At 48.6% G+C, this 25,571-nt stretch overlaps 1 protein-coding gene and 1 long non-coding RNA gene across 2 annotated transcripts in view; one reads left to right on the forward strand and one right to left on the reverse strand.

Annotated features, from left to right (window-relative positions):
• The window catches only part of GPR19 (G protein-coupled receptor 19), a 279,024-nt gene that overhangs the window by 48,546 nt on the left and 204,907 nt on the right, over nt 1-25,571 (forward strand). The window lies entirely within an intron of this gene.
• Nucleotides 19,755-25,571, reverse strand: part of LOC138513652 (uncharacterized) — a 32,279-nt gene continuing 26,462 nt past the window's right edge. Inside the window, exon 6 of the long non-coding RNA XR_011281792.1 lies at nt 19,755-25,230. This is a non-coding gene — a long non-coding RNA (uncharacterized lncRNA). The remainder of the gene's footprint in view (nt 25,231-25,571) is intronic.

Below are 25,571 nucleotides of genomic sequence, written 5' to 3' on the forward strand. Positions count from 1 at the left end.
AGTCCCTAAACTAGAGCCGTTTTCCTGTGTTTTTGAAGACTTATGGTTCTTCGACGTCCGACTCTTCAAAAGCGTGTCTGGGACGTGTTTCTTAATGAGCTCCCTCATTTTCGAAGGGGCCTTCGACGCGCACTTCAATGGTTATTTTTCGGCATTCGGGTGCGGTCGACGCGTCTTTCGACGCTCGCTCGTTAGCGTGTGAGGACATGGGGATTTTTGACACATCGCCAGAAATGGACTTGCCGGTCGGTTTCAACAGCATGCCATGGCCTAGGGGACAGGAATCTGTCGGACCTCCCCCTTGACGCTGTGTGTGGCTTTCCGGTCGGCGTTGATGCCGACTTTCGAGCGTCGGAGGTGTGTTTTGCTTTGGTCGTGCTAGTGCCGCTGGTTGTCGTCCCCATAACAGAACTGCCGGCCTGCCTGTTGGGGTTAGGGGCTTGCACACAGGTATCTGACAGATCCCGATTACCCTCGGCATCACTGTAGACATCGATGCTGCAGTTGCTGGAGTCTGCGTCCATGGCGGCGTCGGCTTACATGGTGTGGTGGGCCCGGCGTTTTGTTTTGCGGTCCTTAAGTGTTTTGGGCTTGAACAGTCTGCACGACTTGCACTGTCCCTCAGCATGATCCCTTGGGAGACATAGATTGCATACCTGGTGCAAGTCTTTCCAAGGGGATTTACGATTACAGGATGGGCAAAACTTAAAAGGTGTATTCTCCATTGTGTATGGGGAAGGCAGCCTGGCGAAATAAGTGGGTAGAGAAAGGAATATGCATTCTCTTGGAGAGATTAAAGAATGAACCACCCACACTCTCCCCAATGTGAGGACCGAGGCCCGTTGAGGCTTTCCGAGGGAGTATGAAAGGTTTGTCGAGACAAGTTGGTGAAGTCATCAATGAAGTAGTTCATCCTCGATGCCGGAGATCTTGCGGGAGAATGGCTTTTGAAATTGAAACTCTATCTTACCTTTGGCCTAGCCCCATGTGGGCAACCATTTTCTGAAACTCCAACTATCTACCCCAGGTGAGGTGAACCAATCTGACCCCCCCCGTTATTGCCTGCAAAATATATCCCTGCTAATCTATCTCAGAGCAGTGTGCACTGCACTGTGTTACTGCCAAATAGGACATACACACCAAACCAAACACTAAGAAATGACACAAAATGAGATAAGAATGGACACGAAAATAAAACACTCAAGTCGGTGCAATTATAACAAGAAAACACATGTATTCATGCACACAGTGTGCATAATAAACAGTACCAGCAAAGCAAATTAATGCAATCTACATTTGCCACTACAATGCTAATAACAATGCATGCCTAGTAACAACACATGCAGCCTAGTAACAATTCGCAAGTGTCAGCATTTCTTTCTTCTCATCACCACAACTCGCACATCAGCTCTCTCATAATACACTCTGCCGGCATGAATCATGAATCTCCCCTTGAATCAGTGTGTCAATCCCATCTCTAGTGTGTGCGTGTGCCTATCTCCCATGTCCTAACAAGCCAGTCAATCAGTTAGGCCTAAAATCTCAGCAATACTCCACATTTCATGTGATCAATCTGCTCCCAGCACGACTCGTCTCCTTCTCCTCGAACAGCCAGGCCCTCTGCACAGCCTCGCACCGAGCCTCGCACCGGGCCTCTCAGTGGTCTGGTCTCCTCTTCAAACTGCTCACTCGAACTGCCTCAAGCCTCTGCTAAGCTCATCTGATTTCCTGTCAACTGCTCTCTGCCAGATCTATCTCGAACTCTGCTCTCATCTGCTCTCCCAGTCTGCTCTGCCAAGCTGTATCTCTGCCAAAGCCATCCAAATCTGATTCTACTGCAAAACCCTTTCCCTGGATATACTGTGCAATGACGTACATACATCTCTATGGTAACATATCTCTTCTCTAAGCATTCACTCTTTCTGCAAGCAATCATTTCTAATTACATCAAGCGTCAGACTGTCTGTCAACATCAGTCATGTTCTCTCTTAGCTCACTGTGTTCTTGTCTTCGTGAAATCTCAAAGCATATCTTGTACATGTCTTATGGCCTTCTCCTCTGTCTTACAAAATCATGCTGTCCCTCTCATCAGCTAAAAGCTGGCTTTCACCGCAAACCTGAGCAAAAGTGTTCCATTCCCCCACCCTTCTCTTCACACCAAACACTCTGTGCAAAGCAAGCCTCCCGCCTTTCTGTCTGTCTTCGTTCTGCGAACAAGCCAAGGTCTGCATTCTTTCTGCTAGCCCAAAGGCTACTGCCTTATGTCTGCCTGCCAGCCTTTGTTTACATTCAAATCCTTTTGCGCACCGAGTGGATCTGCTAACTGTCTCAGAATGGCTTAAAAAAGCCTGTTTCATTCATTCTAGCGTTTAGCACATTCTCTCAAACCCAAGCGCTATTTAGTGGACTCAATGTGTTCATACCTAAGTGCACATACATGCGTGTCTAAGTGCATACATCACAACATGTGTCTAAGCAAGTCCTCTTCATATGACAGGCCGATTTCTGTAGCAAAATGCATACAAAATGGGGCTTTCAAATGGGGCATAACAATGTGGGTATAATGGATAACTAATGTCACTAAGAGGAATGAATGATGGATAAATGAATTACTAATGATAACATAACAGGCAAGCATAATATCTGGTTTTACAGGCTAACAAAGGGCAGAAAGAATATACTAGATTTCATTTTTCTAATCAAAGGTGATAGCCAGAAGGAACTTTGCGATATGCGATATTGCGACCAACTATGATGGCGGAAAAAAACAATCTGAGGGACCTCGACACGTGAAGCACCATGGGTACAGTAGATGTCACACTAGGGATAGTATTACTGGCACGCCCTGTCAATGTATTCTTGACATTCCTCACCAAATTTGTTTTCCTTATTTAGACATGCTAAGTACGTCTGTTTAGGCCTTCAGCATAAAAATCCTGTCTATCATGCTCAGTTTTTGGCCTGTGGTATTGCTTGTTTTGTGAAACATAACACTACGAAAAATACTCAGCTTCCACTAATGTCGGCCTATGCATAGCATGTGATCTAAGCAGATTCCACAAGCCTCAGAAATATATGACATGCATTACTAACCGTAATAGCATTTATGATGATTGTATCTGCTCAGATTCACATGCTGTGTGTATAGTCCAACATCTAGTGGAAATCGCAGAGTATTGTATCTTTCTTTCGAAGATCGAAAGGGACGTGGACATGGGCATGACTGTAACAGTATCCCCAACTGTACCTGTAATTATTTATACTGCACTGTAATTATTTATTAATAATGCACTTAATACCGAGAGGTTTTTAAACGCGGACCCGGGGATCAAACCGGTGTTGCTCTGCGTCGTCTTGCTTCCCAGGCGAGCACGTTGCCCCTGAGCTATCCTCCCGGGACAACGTGATGTGTAGTGTACCCAAAATCCCTCACATGTCGAGGTCCCTCTAGTTGTATTTTTTCTGCCGTGAGGGTGCCTTATAGTCAGCATGAGTGAGTACAGAAGAGAGAAGGTGTAAGAAGTCCATGTTCCTTCTACTCCACGAGAGGAGGAAGGGTGGGCGCATGTGAATCTAAGCAGATACAATCATCAGAAATGCTATTACGGTGAGTAAGGAACAAGTTACTTACCTGTAACTGTTGTTCTCCAGCATGGGTCTGGCATGGATTCACATGCTCATGAATATTCCCCGTCGTCAGGCTGGGAATCCTCGGTAAAGAAAAAACCAGTATCAGTTTCGTTTCTGATCTGTCTTTCGTAGTAATAACCAATCACTGGTCTCTGCGTCATACTGACCACAGCCAATGACTGCCCTCTACCTAAGCACCGCCTCTGGCAGCCATCTTCAGATTTGGAAGCACGTGAAGTGGCAGTATGACCAAGTGAAGAGCCGCAGAGGGGTAGGCGGGAGGGTTCGCATGTGAATCCATGCCAGACCCATGCTGGAGAACAACAGTTACAGGTAAGTAACTTGTTCCTTCTCCAGCATGGGGTCTGGCATGGATTCACATGCTCATGAATAAAGAATACATAGCAGTACACACATGCACAACCACGGGAGGTGGCAAAGGCTCAACATTAAGCATCACATCAACTCAACATTAAGCATCTTACCTCCTCACCAGGCTCACCTCAGGCGAACAGGTTGCGCAGCACTGCTTGGCCGACCCTGGACTCCTCCCTGGAATCCCGGTCGACGCAGTAGAATTTCGTGAAGGTGTGCGTCGACCTCCACGTAGCAGCCCTGCATATGTCCAGCAGGGGCACACCAGATAGGAACGCCGTGGTAGCTGCGATCGCTCTGGTGGAATGGGCTCTCGGACGGCCAGGCAGCGGTCGGTTTGCCAACCGGTGACAGTACATGATACAGCCGGAGAGCCATCTGGAGATGGAAGCCTTCGAGAGAGCCTTCCCCTGATTGACAGGTCCAAAGTTCACAAAGAGTTGTGACGTCTTCCGAAAACCTTTCGTGCGGTCCACGTAGAACTTCAGCGCTCTAGCTACATCCAGCGAGTGCAAAGTCCTCTCAGCCGGCGACGAAGGCGACGGGAAGAACACAGGTAACACCAAGGGTTCGTTGAGATGAAAGTCCGACGGTACCTTGGGCATGAAGGAGGGGTGCGTCCTGAGCACTACCCTCGTGTCGTGGAAAGTCAAGTACGGGGCCTTGCAGGAAAGGGCCTGGATCTCTCCCACTCGTCGTGCGGAGGTGATGGCCACGAGAAAAGCTGTTTTCCACGATAGAAACTTCAACGGGGCCGAGTGCAGAGGCTCGAACGGAGGTCCCATGAGTCTGGTCAGCACCACGTTGAGCTCCCACGCCGGGGCCGGAGCCTTCACCGGCGGGAACGATCTGAACAGTCCCTTCATGAACTCTTTCACCAGACGATGAGACCACAAGGACGTCCGGCCCGTGGTTCTGGTGTATCGGGAGATCGAAGCAAGATGAATCTTGATGGACGCGTGTGCCAGACCCGCTTTGGCCAGCGTCAGCAGGTACGGCAGCACTTGGGGAGCCGTAACCCGTAGAGGGTTAATCTTCTGTGCGTGGCACCAGACAGAAAACCTCTTCAATTTGTGTCCGTAGCATTTAAGAGTCGAGGACGCCCTGGCCTTTGCAAGAACCTCTCTGCAATCGGCCGGTATGTCGTATCCTCCAAACTCTAGCGCTGCAGGAGCCAGGCCTGCAAGTTCAGCGACTTCGGGTCGTGGTGGAGGATGGCGCCTCCTTCCCTGGAGAGTAGATCCGCGTCCGCCGGCAGCTTGATTGGCGGGGACGCCGACAAGTCCAGAAGGTCCGGGAACCATATCTGCCTCGGCCACGCAGGTGCGACGAGGATCATCCTGCACCGTGACCTCTTGAGCTGGTTGACGAGCCGGATTAGCAGAGGCAAGGGAGGGAACGCGTAGAGGAACAGGCCCTCCCAGGGGAACGAGAAAGCATCGCCCATGCTCCTCGTCTGGGGAAACCTGCTGGCGAACCTCCGGCACTTGGTGTTCGTCGCCGTCGCGAACAGGTCGATCTGGGGTGTGCCCCACCGTCGGAAGAGGCGATCCACCAGATCCTGCCGTAGTTCCCACTCGTGGCACGAGCGCAGCTCCCTGCTGAGTGAGTCGGCGATGGTGTTTTTTATCCCTGCCAGATGAAACGGCACCAGAAGAATCCCTTGGGCGACGGCCCAATGCCACAGGTCCTGCGCCTCCTTGGACAGCGCTGGGGACCTGGTTCCGCCCTGTTTCCTGATGTAAAACATGGTGGTGGTGTTGTCGGTGAAGATCCTCACCACCTTGCCCTTGAGGGACGGAAGGAAGGACCTGAGGGCCCAAAACACTGCACGGAGCTCCAGGACGTTGATATGCAGGGACTTCTCCGTCGGGAGCCAGAGTCCCCTTGCGTGCAGATTTTCGGTGTGCGTTCCCCACCCTTCTAGGGAGGCATCCGTGGTCACAGTCACCTGGTGGGCTGGGGTCTGGAAGTCCATGCCCGCCGTCAGATGCGCGCGGGTGCCCCACCACCGTATCGCTCGTCGGAAACTCTCGTCGAGCTTGATCCTTTCCTCGAAGCTGCCCGTCGTCTGGATCCAGCGCGCATCCAGGAACTCTTGCAACGGGCGCATCCGGAGCCTGCACATGGGAATGAGGTAGATGCAGGAAGACATCATCCCGAGGAGGGACTTGATGGACCTCACCTTGGCCGCGTCGGCCACCAACATCCGTTGCACCTTGCCCAGGATGGTCCTGGTCCTCTCCTCCGACGGGGAGGCCAGAAGGGACACTGTGTCGAGCCTCGCTCCCAGAAACAGTGCGGCTTGCGCGGGCACCAGGTGGGATTTGGCGTAGTTCACGGAGAATCCCAGGTCCGTGAGGAGTTGGACGGTCCTTGCCGTGTGGACCACGGCGAGCTCCCTCGTCTTGGCGCGGATGAGCCAGTCGTCCAGGTAGGGGTAGACGTGAATCCCCTCGCGGCGCAGCTGCGCCGCCACCGGTGCGAGGCACTTGGTGAAAACCCTGGGTGCCGACCGCAGTCCGAAGGGAAGTAACGCGAGTAGACTCCGGAGCCCCGAAGCCTCCTTGGGACGAGTTCGATGGCGCCCTTTCTGAGCATCGCCTTTACCTCCAGGAGAAGTTGAGGGACGTGAAGTTCTTTCCTGGCCACGGGGGGGACGCGCGGGCACCTTCTTTGAAACTCGAGCGCGTGGCCCCGGGCCAGGGCGTCCAGCACCCAACGGTCGGTGGAGATGGACTCCCACACGCTGACGAAGCCCGCCAGCCGGCCTCCCACCGGGGTGCTTCGGTGGGGGCCCGACCCCACGGCCAGTTCAATCCTGCTTGGACGCGGCCTTGCCGCCTTGGCCTCCTTGGCGACGACGGCGGGGTCCGCCAGACTTGCCTCGTCCTCTGTAGGCCTCTTGCGACGACGAGCGGGCCGCTTGACGGTAGGAAGCGAAACCGCCGCCGGAACCTTTGGAGGCGCCCTTGCCTCCGCCGCTCCGAAAGGGCGTCCGCCGTTGCTGCAGTACTCCAAGGGCCCGGGCCGTCTCAGTATCCGCCTTGATGGCCTGAAGGGAATCGTCCACTGTCTTCCCAAACAGGTTGTTCCCGTCGAAGGGCATGTCCAGGACCCTGGTCTGGACGTCCTGCCGAAAGTCCGTAGCCTTGAGCCATCCGCGACGTCGAAGGCAAACGCCGTTGCCCATCTGGCGGAACCCAGTGTCGGCGATGTCCGTCGCCACGGTGATGGCGTGGTCCGAGGCCACCTCACCTTCCTGCAGGATCTCAAGGGCCTCCGCCCTCTTGTCGTCCGGCAGAAAATCCAGCAGGGGAGCTATCTTGTACCAGAGTTCCCTGTCGTAGCGGGCCACGATAGCCAAGGCGTTGGCCGCTTTAATCGTCGTCGCCGCCGACGAGATGACTCTGCGTCCCATGGCATCCAATTTCTTTCCCTCGCCGTCCGGCGGGGAAGTCGACGTGGAGGCCGCACCCCCCCCCGCTTTCTTCCTGGCTGCCGCGGAGACGACGGAGTCCGGGGTAGGCTGCGCCCGGAGGCATAGGGGGGCCGAGTCCGGGACCCGGTACTTTTTCTCGTACCGGTCTCTTTTCGCTGGCGTCGTGGAAGGGTTCTTGAGGAGGGAAAGGCCCTCATCCCAAATGTCGTCCAACAGGGGCACTGCGAGGACCGTCTTCCTCTTGGTCTCGCGCCGTTGGTAAAGGAAGCCTTCCTTTTTCTTCTCCTCAGGGCAGAGTTGGAAAAGCTCGGATGCCCTGGCGATCATTGAGTGGAACGATCCAATCTCGTCGGGCGGAGAAGCCCTGGTGGGAGGCGACGACGGAAAATCCTCGTCGTATGCCTCGTCGTCCGTACCCGTCGCTGCCGTGTCAGTCCCCGTATCATCCCCTCGGGTGGACGGGGAGGAGGGCTGGACGGGGCGCGACGGTTGAAAAGGAGGCGGTGGATGAATCCTTCTTTTCTTGGTAGGGGGAACACCAGAAGGCCCCGGTTCTGGATCCCCCGACGGGAGAGGTTCCTCCGTCGGTAACGGTAGTCTCGTCCTTATCTCGGAGCATAAGGACTGTATAGCCAACAAAATGGCCGCTGAGTTGTCTTGCGGCGCTGGCAGAGGGGAATCCGACGGGCGAGCAGGGGCCCCGTCGGTATCCTCGACGATGTCGTCGTCGTCACCTGCGTCGGGGCCCATTCCGACGGGCTGGTCTTGTTCCACGCCTAGGCCGTGGCTTAAGACCTCGATCAGTTCCTCTTCTGAGGTTGAGGCCGAATCTACGACGACGCCCTGCCCCCCCTTCTTCCCCACGGAGGGTTTCACGGGGGTCCTATCGATGGGCACGAAAGAAGACTCCCTCCGAGGAGGCAGGGAGATTCTGGGCCCCGAGGCCGCCACCACTGGTGCAGCCTCCACAGGCTGGGCCAGGGCCGCCGCGACCGTTTCGATAGAGGGCTTGGTCGAATGGATCAAGGCCTTCACCACCTTAGGTGCGCTCACCGCCTTATCCTTGAGGGAGGGGGCACTGCCACGCTCCTCCTCTGCCTTAGAGCTCGACCGGGGTCTCTCCAGGAGCTTCGCCGGGTGCTCGGCCTTCCTCTTACCCGACCCAGAGCGTTGGCTCGTGGTTGATGGTGCCGGGGAGGGTGCGCCCTGCCTGGCGCCCGTAGAGCCCGACCGTTCGGCGCTCCCGGTGCCAGCGGACTCGCGGTGCTTGGCCTTATGTTGGGCCCCCGTCGCCGGGGCGCCCTCAAAGGTCTTAGAAGACCGCTCAGATTTCTTCTTCTTCTCGCCAGACGGGCTCTTACCCTCCAGCCAGCTGGCGAGACGTTGATGGCGGTCCTTCATGGTCCGTTCCGACATGTTGCCGCAAAACGCACAGTCCTTCTCCACGTGCGTCTTGTCCCCATGAAGGCAGTAAAGGCAGAAAGAGTGTTCGTCCTCCTTGAAGACGTTCTGCAGCTGGCATCCAGGGCAGGCCCTGAACAGCTTTCCGGGCGTCGAGCTTCCCTTCTCCTGGGCCATCTCCGAGACCGGGCCTGAGAAGCTTCTGGAGTCCTCCGAAGCGTAGCTCGACGAAATCTTCACCCTTGAGGGGCACAGATGAATCCGACACGGGTCCCCGTTGATCGGATGTAGGATCGGTGGGGCTTGAGGCTCTTTTGACCGAAAGAATCGAAGTTTTTGTGAAAAAGCGCGAAAAAATAGCACTAACGCTCGAGAGCAATAGCACGAGGATCCCAACACATGAACGTGCGGTAAAAATCTGAAGATGGCTGCCAGAGGCGGTGCTTAGGTAGAGGGCAGTCATTGGCTGTGGTCAGTATGACGCAGAGACCAGTGATTGGTTATTACTACGAAAGACAGATCAGAAACGAAACTGATACTGGTTTTTTCTTTACCGAGGATTCCCAGCCTGACGACGGGGAATATTCATGAGCATGTGAATCCATGCCAGACCCCATGCTGGAGAATGCATGTCTTCTGATGCTTGTGGATCTGCTTAGAATCACATGATGTGCATAGACTAGCGAGCAGTACCCAGAGATGGTGGTGGGATGTGTGAAGGACAGTAGCAAAGAGATGCCTTAGTACCGCTTGTCCCACCTGGGAATCAGACCTAGAGTGAGTATCCAGGCAGTAGTGTTGTCTAAAGGTGTGTACAGAACTCCAGGTTGTTCATTTGCAAGTGGAATCTAGAGGAACATTTGCAATGAATGCTATGGTAGCCCCTGTGCCCCGACTCGAGTGTGCTCTAGGCGTGAAGGGTAGATCTCTCTTGGCAAGAGTGTAACCCAGTATGATGCAATTCATGATCTACTTGGAAATAGCTGATTTAGAGACAGGGTCCCCCTTCTCTACCAGCTGCCACTGAAACAAAGAACTTGTTTGTTTTTCTTAGTGGCTTTGTCTTTTCCAGATAGTACATAACTGCTCTCCTTACATCCTGTGTGTGGGGGCTTCTTTCCGCCACATTAGTGGGGTTTTGCAAAAAGGTGGGTAGTTCTATGGACTGGTTTACATGGAACTTTGAGATAAATGTGGGTGCAAAGCGAGGGTGTGTGCGCAAAACCACCTTGTCTTTGTGAATCGTGACAAATGGGTCCTGAACTGAAAGGGCCTGCAGTTCACTAACTCTTCTTATAGAGGTGATCGCCACCAGGAAGGCAGTCTTGTAGATGAGTGCTTTAAGGCTAGCCTTGTGCATCTGTTCAAAGGGAGGTCCCATTAGTCTGGTAAGAACAACATTCAGGTCCCACACAGAAGCTGGGTTGGAGATAGGGGGATGACGTCTCTTTACCCCTTCCATAAAGGCTTTAATTACAGGAATTTTCCACCATGAAACCTTGCTCTGGGGCGCAGTGTATGCCGAAAGCGCGGCTAAGTGGACTTTAAGAGAATTGAAAACCAGTCTTGAATACAACAGGTGAGTTAGGTAAAGGACAAAATCTTAGCAATCAATAGGATTGATGCCCTTGACATTACACCAGATAACAAAGCGCGTCCATTTGCTGGAGTAGCAATGTCTGGTGGTAGGTTTCCGTGCCTCTCCGAGTATGTCCATGCATCTCTGAGGGAGCTGAAGGGGCCCGAACTCTATGACCTGAGGAGCCAGGCTTCTAAATTGAGAGTTTGAGGGCATGGATGTAGTGCCTCGCCTTGATCTTGAGACAGCATGATGTACGGGCACGGCAGCTTCCTTAGAGGGGAGCCTGACATTGCCATAAGATTGGAGTAAGCCAAGGTTGTCAGGCCCCCATAGGTGCCACCAGGATTTATTGTGACTGGTTCTTGGTGCATCTTGTGCCCTATTCTATTGAGCAAGGGAATCAGGGTTGGGGGGGGCATAGGCAAATCTCCTGGACCATGTTATCAAAAGACTGTTCCCTTTGGAGCGGTTCTGTGGGTACCTGGAGGCGTAATCTAGCATTGGGCGCTCTCCAGAGCGGGGAATAAGCCGATCTCCGGGAAGCCACATTCTGCAAAGATGCAAAGTAAAATGTCCTCCTGTAGCTGCCACTCGTGTTCTACGGGTAGGGGGAAGTCTCTGCTGAATACGTCTGCCAGAAGATCGAGTTCCCCTGGAACATGTTGTGAAAGGAGGAACATGTGCTTGGGTGCCCACTTCCAGATGTTCTGGGACAGTTTGGATAGCCCTAGAGAGTGAGTGCCCCCTTGTTTAAGTAGTACATGGCCGTAGTACTGTCCGTGATGACTAGAACTGTTTTCCCCTGAAGTGTGTTTGGAAGATCTTCAGGGCCTTGAACACTGCTAGCAGTTCCAATAGGTTGATGTGATTGGATGCTACTGCTGGAGACCACATCCTGTGTGCCATCTGTTGAAAGAGGTGAGATCCCCACCCAGTCAGAGATGCATCTGTGGTGAGAGTGGCATCCACTGCGGTGGTGGTGAAGGTTTCCCCTGCAGAAGCTTTTCCCTTGACCATCACTGCAGAGACTGTACGAGGGCTTCTGAGACAACCACTAGATTGTCCAACTGGCCTGACACCATTGGCTCGAGAGCCACTCTTGCATAGGGCGCACGCGCAGACGAGCGTGAGGAACTAGGGAGATGCAGGAAGCCATCATCCCCATCAGTCACATGGCCTTGCATACGGTCACCTGGTGACTGCTTACATAGTAAGGGATCTGCAACAGCATGTTTTGAACCCTTGTTGTCCACATGAGCAAATTCCTGCAAAATCGGCTCTGCCAAAACACTTGGGGTTACCAGTGGTTTAGCCTTTTCCCTTTGCGCCCAGGTAGGTGCACCGACACATGTGAGGTACCGTTTTCGTCGGGACACCTGTGAGAACAGAGGAAGGTAGGACATGCGTTGTTGGTGGCATGTTTCGGTGGTTTGAAGGTGTGAAATGTCTGAAAACTGTGTTTTTTCCCTAAATTTCAGACATTGCCGGGGCTTGTGGGTAATAAACTCTAGGGGGATTCCCACGGGTGTCTTCTTTGCAGAAATGCACGGGGTTTCCTGGTTTCCTTGGTGGCTGCAACACCCCAGGCCCAAATCTGTAGGTTGTCCACAAGAGCACATTCCTGCAAAATCTACTCTGCCGCAACACTTGGGGTTATAGTGGTTTAGCCTTTTCCCTTTGCGTCCAGGTAAATGCACCCACACGTGAGGTACCATTTTCGCCGTGCCACCTGTGGGAACACAGGAAGGTAGGACATGTGTTGTTGTCGGTGTGTTTTGTTGGTTTGAAGGTGGGAAATGTCTAAAAATTGTGTTTTGTTTCCTACATTTCTGACTTTGCCCGGGCTTGTGGGTAATACATTCTAGGTCAATTTGCACAAGTCAGACCTCTATGGATTCCCACGGGTGTTTTCTTTTCAGAAATGCATGGGGCTCCCTGTTTTCCGTGGTGCCTGCTACACCCCAAGCTCAAATGTGTAGGTTGTCCACAAAGCCAAATCCAGACTTCCCCAGGGCATTTGATGTACCAGTGGTTTGGCCTTCTCCCTTTGCGCCCAGGTAAGTGCATCCCCACAGGTGAGGTATCATTTTTGTCGGGACACCTGTGGGGAAAGTGGGATGTTTTCTCTTGGTTTTCATACATTTGCTACTGCACTTTTGTTACACAACCCTTTAATTTCCCAAATGTGACCTACATTTAGTCGCTGCTTTAGGCACTGAATGCTTTTGTAATCTGCACAAGTCACTTACCCTTCAAAAGGGCTGCCTGTGCTCTTTCAAAAAAATGTATTCTTGTCATTCCTCACCAAATTTGTTTTCCTTATTTAGACATGCTAAGTACGTCTGTTTAGGCCGTCAGCATAAAAATCCTGTTTATCATGCTCGGTTTTTGGCCTGTGGTATTGCTTGTTTTGTGAAACATTACGAAAAATGTGTGACTTCCTAACTGGAAGAGTCGGGGGAATGTAGCAGGGCATTGCTTTTCTCAATATTCACAGAAGCCATTACCTTACAGGTCCAACCATGTCCAGCACATACCTTTTTTAGTTGGCATTTTTCAAATTTTCCCCCCAAACAATGGGAATTTTCCCTACACAGTTGTTGCCTGAACTGCGCAATTCACTCCTTCCTAAACTTGGAATTTCGTCTACTTTTCATAAATGTATGCCTTCCTGTCTTCCCATTCAGCTTTCCTCCCCTCCTCTTCCATTCCGTCCACGCATGTCCTATTGGAAAAAAAAAAAAGGGTAACATCACCTACCTCTAACAAAACTGATGGTAACCTTATAAAAATATGTTTTCCATTCAACCTGTTCTAGAAAGCTTGGAAAATGGCGAATTCAGCACAGCAAACCATTTGTTCTTAGCTTTTACAAGTGAAAAAACACAAGCTTCTTTGTACATCACTGCATACATGTGGTAAGAAAAGGGGCCAAATTTGGCCGAGATATCACATGTAAAAACAAACATAAGGGATTGAGTGGCAACATACCAAAATCACCAAAAAAGGGCTTGGCATGGCGGAGGGAGGGGTTCATTGGCAGTTAAGGGTCATTCAAGATGTTCTTATAGTAAATGGTAAACGTTGTGAAGATGGTGTACTCCCCAATCCATCAGTCTTCCAGACATGCAATTCAACTACGTTTTTGACTTGGAAGCCCAAAACAAAGCACAACTTCAAGATGCACTCAACATCGAACAGCAATCTGCCTTTGATGCTGTACTGTCCGCTATTGGTAATGAAAGATTGCTGCACTGATGTTTTTTAATTGATTGCTTTTGCCCATGTACACAGGCTTTTTCATATAAGATAATAAATATCCTTGTTAGTTACAGGCCAACATCCTTGCTGAACAGCTCTTTTAATCTGTTTGGGAGTGTGTTCCTTGCAAGACTGTCGGATCGGGTTGAGCAGAACAATTGTACTTGCATCATCTTAATAAGCATTTAAAAAGGGACACAAGTTTGATATCTTATTGCATCCAAGTTATTATTTAGCAAGAAAGAAGTGCTGTATGTGGCCTTTATGGACTCTATATAATGTCTTTATACCAATTGATCTTTTGAAAGCAATCATGGATGTGCAAACAAATAATTCAGTGGTGAGTAGAAGTGGTATAGAAGGATTGGCGACTTCACCCATTAGTGTGGAACGTGGACTGCCATAGGTATGCAAACTTGCACCATATTTTCCAATACATTCACTATTTGCATACATTTTATTTTGACATAAATATCTATATTGACGAAAGTGCATTGTTAGCATTGTTAGCAGTAACCTCATGGTCTTCAGAGAAGTGTATCAGAAACCTGGAATCAACCCACAGGTAAATCAGCTATAATAGTGCTTTCTACTAAGCGCAGACAGCCTCTCTGTAGATTGCAATCTAACCAGGAATTGATTGTATAAGAGGGCCCCTATGGGTATTTGGGCATGAGATGTGCTTCTACTTTAACAAGCCAAAAACGTAATGGAAATGGCACAAGCCATACAGGGAGTTTTAAATTTGCTAAGTTTTAACATTCAATGAGTTACATTTATGCTGGGAGCCAACAAGGCTTAAGTAAAATGAGTCACCCTGTATGGCTCAGATATATGGGGCCTAAGGAATGGTGTGCTAATGCAAAAGATTCAAAACAGTTCCTGGAAAAATGATTGGTCTTTCCACATCAGCCCCTAAATTTGCCTCCCTCAGAAATGGAGGCCTGCAGCTCACCTCCTAAATGTCTGGAGTAATTGAAAAGCATACAGAATTCTAGCAGCTATCTGGCAAAGTGAGAGACCTTTGACAGTCCCCCTGCTCAAACCACAAACTTGGCAAGAACAATGCCTCAGATTGTTTCAAAGAGCCTCACAGTCCCTTATTGAAGTGCTGATTTTAAAAATCAATATGCCACTACTGGCCCTTTCTGAATTTGAAAAGTTGCTGTACAGGGCGTTGGGAGATCTGGCAACGCTGGGCATCCTAATCTGGATCCCACTTCTGTATTCTCTTTGGGCAGAAGCAGAGTTTACATGCTGTAAAAAGCATTTTAAAACTTTTTTGTTCTGGGCATATGTCGAAGTCAGTGTTTCTCACTATATTGGTTGTTCATTACACCGTTTTCTGTTCCAGTAGTAACAGTTTGTCACTGGTCGGCTGACAGTGCTTTTATTGCCATATGGGTGTTGCCACTATACACACTGATATTAATGCTACATATGGTGATCCATTCTTGTATGAAATGTATATCATATTACTGTGATAGTGTAGCCATATTTGCCTTAGTTTACTGCAACAAAGCTATGTGATGCCACTTCCTGTTTTGTCAAGGGGTGAAAGGTTGTGTGCAATCACTTCCTGTGATGTCACTTGGGAGCAGAGTCCAATGACATCACTTCCGGTGATGCCATCATAGGTCAAGGGTTATGTGATGGCACTTCAGCTACCACTGGCACTTTGGTGAAATGACGTCCCTGTGTAAACCATCTCCATCTACATTCTAGACAAATCTTATTTGGATCACAAACCACATTCGTTCTTTTACCACCATACACATTCCCCTGAAATATTTCATTAAGCAGATCAATGTGAGATCCCAAATAAATTTCGATCGTCTCACATTTGTTAATTGCTACAGTGAGCATTTTCACTAATGCTGTATAAATCAAGATAGAGGAAGTGCTCTTCATTCTGCTAGTGGGTTGGTTTACAAGTAGGGGAGCCTCCAGCTCTCCCTCAATTATCAGCAAAAGTCATGGTATCGGTTTGGAATACCCCTGGGGACTTGGTGAGAGATTTTCTCCGGGTCTGGGTATTGCAACCACCCACCATCTCCCTTTTAGACAGTTCAGGGTTCAGTCTGTTATAATTGCTTATAAATATATTATCGCCAGAGCTGTCAGGAAAGATGTTTGCTGTCACAATATATGTTTTGACATCAGCAGTGTCGGTAATTTGATAGATCTGTTTACTTCCATCTTCACCAACAGAGTGCTAGACACGTCTGCCACTGCATCAGTCATTGATGGACTTATACAGTTAAAAACACTGTCAAACATTTTTGAGCCTAAGCATGTCAATCTCGAAGATAATTCAGCCTCTCATGGATTCAGTTCCCGGACACATCGCATGTTGTAAAGAAAGTAGTTATTTTAGAGGTTGGTATACTTCCCGTTTCCTTGCTTATCTTTGTAGTGGCTTTAATAATTTTAAGAGGGCACAAACGAGGGTGACATATTGATAGCCACAACTCTCAAAGGTATTAGGAGCCTCTTCACTCACTGGTAGACACCCATTGTCACAGTATGGTCTTGAGCTTCCAGGGACAGGCAGTAGGCCTCCACTTCGTCTGTGTATGCGTCTTCCGCCATCGCCCTAACGCCAGACGACATATCGCACCACTGAAGCAGGCTTGCGCACCTCTTTGTGTCAGCAAGCCTCTCAAAGAGTCAGGTGACCTGGCAGTCGCCCCTGTCTCGATATTGCGGGTATTGTAGGTCGCAGGATTTCTCAGTTAACAGCAGTCATTCAGCGAAACGTCACTTCAGCGCTGATACTCCCCTTTCTATCAGAAAGTGGCTCAAAGAGTCTGGTGGCCCTGCAGTCGTCGTCGCCTCAATAATGCTGGTAAGTGTAGCTCACTTGATTACTCAGCTAGCAGCAGTCGTTCAGCAAAGGTTAGACTTATTTTAAGAGGTAGAAAGTAAAAAATAGTTACATTTTTTAAAAGAACAGTCGGGTGGGTTGGCATCGATGCACCCAGCCCTACAGCCGAGGGGTACATCAGCCACTTTTACTCCCTAAAAACAGGCACATACTCCCAAAAAAGCTCAATGGATAGGTTTGATTCATATAATCACAGATAAGAACGGAAAGAAAATCCAGGTTAAACATGGGCATGAACTAGTGAAACAATCTTAAAATATGTTATTCAAACAATACTAACACAGGAAATCTTCGCTTTAAAATCAAGTACACAGAATTACTAAATCAAAACAAATGATATCTAAAATACACTAGACATGTCTCATGTTTGCCAAACTCAATACAGTATGTAATACATTTCCAAGCAGAGGACTTCTTCACGTCATACAATTTGTAATAGTAGTACACAATGTGCCACAGGAAGCAACTACTATTATTACTACCTGGCCAGAAGAGGTTAAAATGCACCTTTTAATGTGCACAAAGAACTAGGTGTGGTGTATGCCCCTTTAAGCACCGCGTGATGTGTTTGGTCACGGGGGCAGAATTAATAAAAAAAAGAGGCCTCCCGTGTCGCAAGGACAGGGAGCACAGGGACCTCTTGCAGCCAACACTGCTGTCTCAGTATCATTATTCCACAGGTGGGTAGGCCTCATCTGGGTGAAGTCCTACCCCACGTGGTCACGAACCTGCTGTCCCTCCCCCGGGTCTCACACGTGTCCTGCACACCAGTGGGGCTCCTCACTCCAGGCCCGGTCCCGGCAAGCCTGACCTGGCATGACCTTCAGCCCAGATACTCCCGGCGGGCTGCCAGAGGCATTATAACTCCATTGCGCGCAGGAGCTGTGCGCACCCTGATCTCCCCACACGTTCACCCGACATGGTGCATGTGAGGGGAGAAGGAAAACATGTAAATCAGTGCGCAACGCATCCCTAACCACACCCACCTGCAGGGCAAATTAGAGCAACCTCAGCTCTCAGGTTTGGGGGGCACATTTGACTATACGGCAAAAAGAGTGTACAAGGAACAGTGGAAAGTCACTTCACACATGAAAGAATGGGTTGCAGCTCTCAAAAGAAATGCTTGTGCACCCTGCATCCAATCACAGGAAGACGGTGGCCCACATTGTGCAGGACATTTCCACAACGCAGTCTGCACACAAGGATTGCAGCTCCTGCAGTGCTTGTGCGCCCCGCCCTCACAGGCCAATGTATGTGCAGCCAGACTGGTGCCAGCAAGCCTTCGAAGCCTAGCAGGAGTCATGGACAGGTCAGCAGTGGCGTTTTTGCTCACAAATCATACTATAGTCAGCCATCAAATATCGCGGATGACGCTGGAGGCGACCTGCAGGGGGCCAGGGTGCAACACCCATTCATGTGTCTCACACCCCTGCAAGAATTCAACCTACCTGGAGCCCATTCAGCCTTAGGCCCCAGGTGGTCGCCTGGGTGAAGCACCTGGAGATGTTCTTAGCAGCGATGGGGGAAGACAATGATGATACGAAAAAGTCAGTTATGCTTTACTTGGCTAGTCCCACCGTTTGCAATATTTTCCAAACTCTACAGGACATTTAACTCAACCAAGAAGGCACTCCAAGAATATTTTGCACCCATGGCAAATCAGGACTTCAAGAGATCCCTAATGAGGAACACTCTGCAGAAAAAAGGGCAATCTCTGGACGCCTATCATTGCAGACTGCAGAGACTGGCTACATATGCATGGCCAGACAAAGAACACGAGATGCGTGAGCAAATAGTTTAATGAAGACAACAAATACTGAGAGAACCAGGTATAACCTTGGCCGCATCTTTGAACTGCGACGCTCCCACAAACTGGCAGATGTCAGAGCTGATAGTCAACATGGACATTATCGAGAAGGTAGAGGGGCCGACCCCATGGGTCTCCCCAATTGTGATTGCCAACAAACCCAAACAGCCAGACCCCATTTACATATGTGTGTACATGAGACTTTCAAACAGAGCAATAAAAAGAAAAAGACATCACCCAAACTCTTTATGACATTCTAGCTCACTTACAAGGGGGGTGGGGCGTTGGGGGGTAAGATTCTTCTAGGCACTGGATTTAAGATCACATTATCACCACCTGGTGTTAGACACAGCCTCCCACTACATTACTAAGTTCACCACACACTAAGGACTGTACAGATAAGATACAAGCGCCTCAGGTTTGGCATCTCAGCAGCTGTGGAAGTGTTTCAGAACCCAATCCGCGGTGCACAGGCAGGACTAAAGGGAGCCATCAATATAAGTGACAACATCATGGTCTACTCCAGCACGGAACAAGAACATTTGGAGAGGCTGGGGAACGTACTGAGAGTCATCTAGCAGCTAAGACATACACTGCAAAAAGACAGATGGAACACAACCTTTCACCGCATGACAACAGAAAGTGGCATCACATAGCATTGTTTCTAAATACAGTACGAAAATATGGTTTCGATATCACTGTAATGTGATAAGCTTTCATACAAGAACAGATCACCATATGCATCGTTAATATTGTGTATAGCCCAGATTACCAAATTACTGTGAATTCAAGCAGACATCCAAGGGCAAATAATCATGTGTTATTATGTAGCACTTGCGCTTAAGCACTTTATGTAGAACAAATACATACAATATCGCCCAACCTGTGTTGGTACTTATTTTAGCAACCTCAGCCAAATGAAAGGCTAGGTTGGACTTACCGGTATTTGAACCTTCAGATCACAAACATTGCAGCAGCGAGCGCACAAACCCACTATCTAAGCGGCTATAGTAAAATTTGCAATTACATGTCTGAATGTTCTCAAAGTCAGAAAGCAACTCACACTCTGTAGTGGATATCATTAAACTGGTAACTGAGCTTTAAAAGCAGGCCAGTTCATCTGCAGGTCTGGTGCAAAGTTGGCCACATGTCAAGCCTGCCTGGATCTACTTTTCAGGCTTCAGAGGTTGGCAAACAAACCATTGGGAGCATTCATAACTGTGTAAAAGAATTTAGCATAAGGAAAGCAGCACACTCACACTGTATGCCATATTCAGTGCACGCATTACCTCATACATGCAAACATCCTGAACAGCATGCCATGGAGATAGGAAAGATAGACAGACACACTACAACAAAACAATTGTGGCACAGTGAAATCAAGGGCTCCTTTATGTGCTATGGTCAAACATTTCTACACTGTACAGAAGCTTTTAGGCACAAGTATTTTGTCAAGTGGCCGAGGACACCGAGATGGAATGTCTTGTGATGATCGTAACAGAGACAACAGCAGAAAAAGCATGCTATAACTACAGCTTGCGAAAAGCAAAATACGTAGTCCAAAATTGAGGTTTATTCTACTGTAAATGCTTTTTGGAAGTTTTTGTTTGCATTGTGAATTTGAAGTGTTAAGGAACAGACTAAATCAGTGACTCATCTGCTGAAGTATGCCTGAAATAAACCTTTAATGAGTCTAGCAATTATTGTATAGAATTCCAGAAAGACAAATTGTTATTCCCATTTTTTCTTATTTAGGGTCACTGCTCAAAGGGTTATGTGGAACCCCCTCGTGAACAAAAAAAGCCAGCCACTCTAGAAACAAAGGGCCACATCGTGCGGGCCACTACCCAGGAAATTACATTTTTTTACTTTAAACCTTTTCTTTGCAGTAGCAAGTGAGACAACAGGGGGTAGCAAGGGAGAACTCAGGGGTCGCAGGTGCAACCCCCAGTGACCCCAAATTACATCCCTGCCTGTCTGTGGCACTTCGTACTGCAACTGGAGATGGAACGCCTTGGAACAGAGAGCTTTGGAGGAGATCAAGAACGCACTCACGGCGGAAGATACCACAGCATTCTTTAACCCGAATAAAAAAAAAAGCAGAAATCATTGTAGATGCCAGCCCGTTTGGTCTCAGGGCTGTGCTGACACAGCCCGACAATGGTGGGCATGCCCATTCTGTTGCATTTACAAGCAGAGCTGTCTCTGCTACAGAACAAAGATACTCACACATAGAGCACAAGGCTGTAGGTGTATTTTGGGGCTGCCGACACTTCCACCTTTATGTATATGGCAAATCAGTGACAGTGGTCACCAACCACAAGCCCCTTCTGCCAATGATGGCTGGCTCATCCTCCAAACCTCCTGCTCGGGTCAAGAGGTGGCCACTCACCCTGCAAGAATATGACCCAGACCTGGTGTGCTGCCGGGCAATGCCAACCCTGCAGACTACCTTTCCTGACACCCCGTAAAGGCAATGGAGCTGGTAGAGGGAGATGAAGGAAAAGAGAGAGGAGTTTATGCATAGCCTGATGGCGGCGGCAATGCCCATCTCAATGTCCCTCGAAGAAGTACAGCAAGCGTAGCAAATGACAAATGTTTCCGGCTATTGCGGTCAGCTGGGACCCGAGGGAATGGAAACATGTTCTGGAGAAGATAAACCATCGCACACAAGACGCAAAAAGAATGCTTGAACAAATGTGGCGTGTGTAGACCGAACAAACGTTCATGGGCAACGGACTGGTCCTCCGAAGGTTGCAAATGGTCATCCCTCTAGTCTAGTGGCGCGGGTGTTGGTGCACAAAGGCCATCAAGGAGTGGCCAAAACCAAGGCTTGACTCCGGATCAAAGTCTGGTTTCCAGGCCTTGATGAAAAGGTGGAGGAATTTGCCCGAGCCGGTGTGTGGCTTCAGGCAGCATTGCTCCACCAGAAAGAGCCCTACATCGAATCCATGGACCTGACCAACAACTATCTAGGGAACAATACACATGGACTTTGGGTCCACCTACCGAGACACCCATTTCATAGTCCTTGTGGACAGGTGGTCGAGCTATCCAGAGGAATTCAAAGCATCCACCTCTCTTGAAGATGTAGTACCCATGTACTCCCTGATGAAATTTACACAAACAATGCCCCCACCCCCTCCTTCCAAAGCTGAGGGTTCTCAGATATCTCCAGAGCCTGGGCATACGCCACTGAAAAATAACACTGGTATGGCCCAGAGAACGGTCATGCGGAGAGGATGAGGAGGACCCTCAAAGTATTCTGCATCGCACACAGACAGGGTGAATGCAAACGGCGAGCCCTGTACCAGTTTTTTGCTAGAATACTGCATCACTCCACACTGCTCGACTGGGAAACCGCCATCGGATGCCCTTTAACAGCGGTGTCCAAGAGGAATGCTGCCGGACCATGCAATCCATAGCCCTGAAGTGATCAATGAAGAACTGGTGCTTGAACGAAGAAGGAGAGAGAAAGCATCAGAAGGCGATTACAAGATCAACACCTGGAAGTAGGCGACAAGGTGCTGATACAATCCAGACACCCGAAGGGGAAGATGTGCCTTCCCCATGAGCCTACCCAGATGGAGGTGGTGAAAACAAAAAGTGACTATTGTCACCGCCTCAGATGGCTGAGCCACAAGAAATTCAGCTTCTTCTGTTAGATGGGGAGGTCAACCGGAGAAGTAAGTGATGACAATATGACCAGTCCAAGTAGAACAGATTCCCCCACGCTAGCCAGGCCTTGGGAGTGAAGAATCTGATATAAGAGAGCCCACATCCAGCAATGAGGAAGACAGCCTGACAGATCAAGGAGGAGGCACGAGTCTGTGCAGAAAGGACTCAGAAGGCGTTCCCCCGTGAAAGAACGCCGCAAGCAGCCGGACTATCAGAAAGATTTTGAGGTTGATATCCCTCGAGCGGCATGTTTCGCCAGTCGAGTACTGTTATTCATCCCAACCATGATCATTCATGTTACAAGACTATTTGTTTACACTTGTTGTGGACTGTAATATAAATGTTGTGCGTGTTTCATTATGAAAAAGAAGGAGTGTGGTGTATGCCCCTTTAAGCACCTTGTGACGTGGTTGGTCACAAGGCAAAATTAATAAAAGGAGGTCTCCTGTGTCACAAGGACAGGGAGCACAGGGACCTCTTACAGCCAACACTGCTGTCTCCATGTCGTTATTCCACAGGTGGGTAGGCGTCATATGGACAAGGGCCTACCCCCCCCACCACACTAGGTACAAAGAAATCACAATTACAAAAACATTTTTGTTTTACAGTTAAAACATTTTAACTCGACATGAAAATACTTTCTGTAGGAATGGGATTAACTTTTTTACTCCCAGAAAAATGTTATTCCCAATTTTTTTTAAAGATGGGAGTAAAATACTCCCACTTCAAAATCTTATCTTTAGCACTCTATGCACCCATGTGCTCATCTGCCCTTTTTACAGCTGTCGTCTTTATTTGACAGCAATCATCTCTAAAAAGCTGGGAGACTTCTTTACAGTGGTAGTAAACCTTTCTGATCCACAGTGTTGTATTTTTGGGATGTCCGAGAGAAAAAAGCATATTAGGTGAACCCTGTTCCTTTAATCCTTAACCCCGCGCAAATGTATATATATTTTTTTAAAGGAAATTGCGGCTGTGATTTACACACATGCTCGATTTTCCATAACAACATTTTTTTAAAAAGGCTACAAACTAACATGGCAGACAGCAGAAAAACTAAAGAAAACTAGTCTCATTACTATTTCGATTGCTAGCACCCATTCCAGAGGGGGAACATGTAGGCAGCTACGCAGCACACAGGTAAGTAGCAATAAGCAGGAACCTGCGGGAGAGGATGCGTGTGGGAGGGCGAAAGGGTACTATGGAGCAGGACAACAGAAAAAAAAGAATTTAGGATCATGCAGAGGGGCACAGGCAGCCGTTAGACAATGCGGTTGGTCACAGGCATAGGCTGCCCGTGATCCAGGCCTCCTTATTGGTCAGCGCCTCTCCCAGGGGTGGTAATAATGGGGAAAACAGAAGGGTGCTTCAGCCGTAAAGGATACCAATGCAATCTAAATACTTTAACCCTTTTCACTTCCACGTTTCTTATCACACATTATCCTAAATGTCACCCATCCAGGACTCAAGGCAAGCTACACACCCAACCCTACTATAGACTCCAATTGACTATCACACGCAAAAAAATAAAACCACCATTTTTCATCTGCTTTGCAGATTTACTGGGTTGAGCGACATGCTCGAATGTAAAGATGCCCTTTAACATGCTGTACTGAGATATATATTATGCACTTTTAAAGTTATGTTTATAATTGTCAACTGTAACTTCCCAAGTGAAAAAGGAAGATCTTCCTGGAATCATACCCGTCTCATCCAGTGACTCCATCTAAAGTCATCCATGGCTAGTTCAGGCAGATCATCCGAAACCATCCCGAAGTATGTGTCTAGGCCAAAATATTTAAATGAGGACTCTAGAATTACCACAGAAACTACTCCAGGATGAGTTCTGATTACTTCCACTGATTATCTTGTATTACTCCAAGATGACCCCATGACAACTTCTGGATGGGTGGAGATTACTACAGGTTGGTGCCACGAGGATCGGTTTGGAATTGTGAATGATTATTGCAGACACTTATTTCACAATTCTTTCAAACGATTTAGGAAACGGGGGTTGATCCCTTGTGTTCAAGACAGGTGGTATTACTATAGGGTGAGTCTAATTAGTCCGAGTCTAGTTAGACATATCAATAGTGTACTGGAAAGCCTCAAGGGAATTTGCAGCCGTCAATTTCCATCTTTGTTAGAGCACTCAAATGTAGTTAGATGATTTAGTATACAAAACTACAAACCCACCCCCACAATGTCACAAACCAACCTGTGGCTAACATGGCATCATACCCAATAAACTCCCACAATTACAAACCCCTGCACTACAATACACAATTTCAGTGACCTAAACAGAATCCATTACCTGCATGACAAACTGCCGATCACTTCACCCAATATCACTATGAGCAGCTAACAATTAGTTCTACCATTCAACACACCCAAGAAAACACTAGCTGACCCCCCAGCACTAAAACATGTACCATTTACAAGTTTTTACCAACCTACAAATTCACCAGATCACACAAGAGCAGTTGCAGCTTCAGTTTCACAGAACAGCATGTGAGCTACAATTACATTGTTGATTACTAGCAGAGGCTGACATGGCAACCAAACTCTGTTGTAAGGATGTTCCAATTCCATTGTTTTTAAAGACAGTATTCGGAATGATTGAGCAGGTGTGTGGGACTGTGTAGGGGCCACTTCACTGCCCATCATACTGTTAAAAAAACACTGTTGAGAAGGCGTGGCGATACAGTAGAGCTTATCCAATTAGATCTGTCCAACACAACCTTTGTAGTAGACAATTGTCACTGGATAGTCCAATATTTTATAGTTGTTGCACAGCTACATCTTTGGGAACGGCAACATTACACAGTACTGCTGTGTCTTTAAAATTGTCCAGGTGAAGTAACAGAGGCAGGTTCTGAGGAAGGACCGTAGGAGGATCGAAGAACACTAGCCATTCCTGCCAAAAGACTTAACAGCCATTAATACGTTTGGGAATAGTCAGTTTCCACTCATCAGCTTTTACAAGACCATCGGCTTTTACAATAGAATTCTCTTTGGTTTTTTTTCACTGCATCTTCCTCTTGTAGTTTTCCAGCGATCACAAGTAGCTGCGTTTCTCCTCTGCCTTTCTTTTTAAAGCCTCAATTAGGCCCTCTGCATAACAATAGGGTGTAAGTCAAATGTTTTCTGTGTACACCGTTTCTTGGCTGAGAGCATGAAAAAGACAAGTTAAAACAATATAATGTGACTATCAATACAACAAACATTTTGCTTGAGCTGTACACTGGGATAAGTGACTCGCCTTAAGCGCACGCCTATCTGTACCCCCCCCCCCTTAGTTTCATTTTTTCTTATTCTTGCGCTCCTTGTCGCTTTCCCTCCCTCCCCATGAAGCTACCCTCAACTCAGTCTAGCAGCAAACATACCCTGACCTGGACTACAGTCCCCGAGGGAATTCAACCCATATCGCTTTGCCAAGAAGAGAAATCACATAGACCATCTATACTTTAGTTATTGTACAAGAGTGGTGGGCATTGTGCAGCACACA

Source organism: Ambystoma mexicanum, chromosome 12, assembly GCF_040938575.1.
Source record: "Ambystoma mexicanum isolate Mex_15411 chromosome 12, UKY_AmexF1_1, whole genome shotgun sequence".
Classification (NCBI taxonomy): Eukaryota; Metazoa; Chordata; class Amphibia; order Caudata; family Ambystomatidae; genus Ambystoma; species Ambystoma mexicanum.